This window comes from Vombatus ursinus, unplaced genomic scaffold (assembly GCF_900497805.2).
Source record: "Vombatus ursinus unplaced genomic scaffold, bare-nosed wombat genome assembly UNPS02010394.1, whole genome shotgun sequence".
Lineage (NCBI taxonomy): Eukaryota > Metazoa > Chordata > Mammalia > Diprotodontia > Vombatidae > Vombatus > Vombatus ursinus.
Window position 1 is genome coordinate 5790821 of NW_020950172.1, and position 662 is coordinate 5791482.

The following is a 662-nucleotide window of genomic DNA, read 5'->3' on the forward strand; positions in this document are numbered from 1 at the left end:
TCTCTCTCTCTGTCTGTCTCTGTCTCTCTCTCCATCTCTCCCTCCCTCCTTCTCTCTCTCTTCTGTGACTCTCTGTCTCTTTGACTCTGTTTCTGTTTAGCTCTGTCTCTCTCAATCTCTGTGTATGTCTGTCTTTGTCTCTCTGTCTGTCTCTTTCTCTTTCTGTCCCTCTCTCTTTGTCTTTCTCTCTGCGCCCCTCTCTGTGTCTTTGTCTACCTCTTTATGTTTCTCTTTTTTTCTTCCCCTCTTTCTCTTTCCCCTTCTCTCTCTCTCCTCTCTCCCTTCCTCACTATCTCCATCCCTCCCTTCTTCTCTCTCCCTCTTTCTCTCTCCTCTCTCTCTTCCCCTCTCTTCTTCACTCTCTCCCTCTCTCCATCTCACTCTCCTCTCTCTCTCTCCCTCTCTCCCTCGCTCTCTCTCTCTCTCTCTCCCCTTCTCTCCCCCTTCCTCTCTCTCCATCTTTCCCTCCTCCCTTCTCTCCCTCTCCCTCTCTTTCTCTCTCTCCCTCCCTCCCTCCCTCTCTCTCTCTTTATCTCTCTCTCCCTCTCTCCATCTCTTTCTCTTGCTCTCTCTCCCCTCCTCCCCTCTCTCCCTCTCTCTCTCTCCCTCTCTCCATCTCTTTCACTCTCTCTCTCCCCTTCTCTCCAACTCTCCCTCCTCCC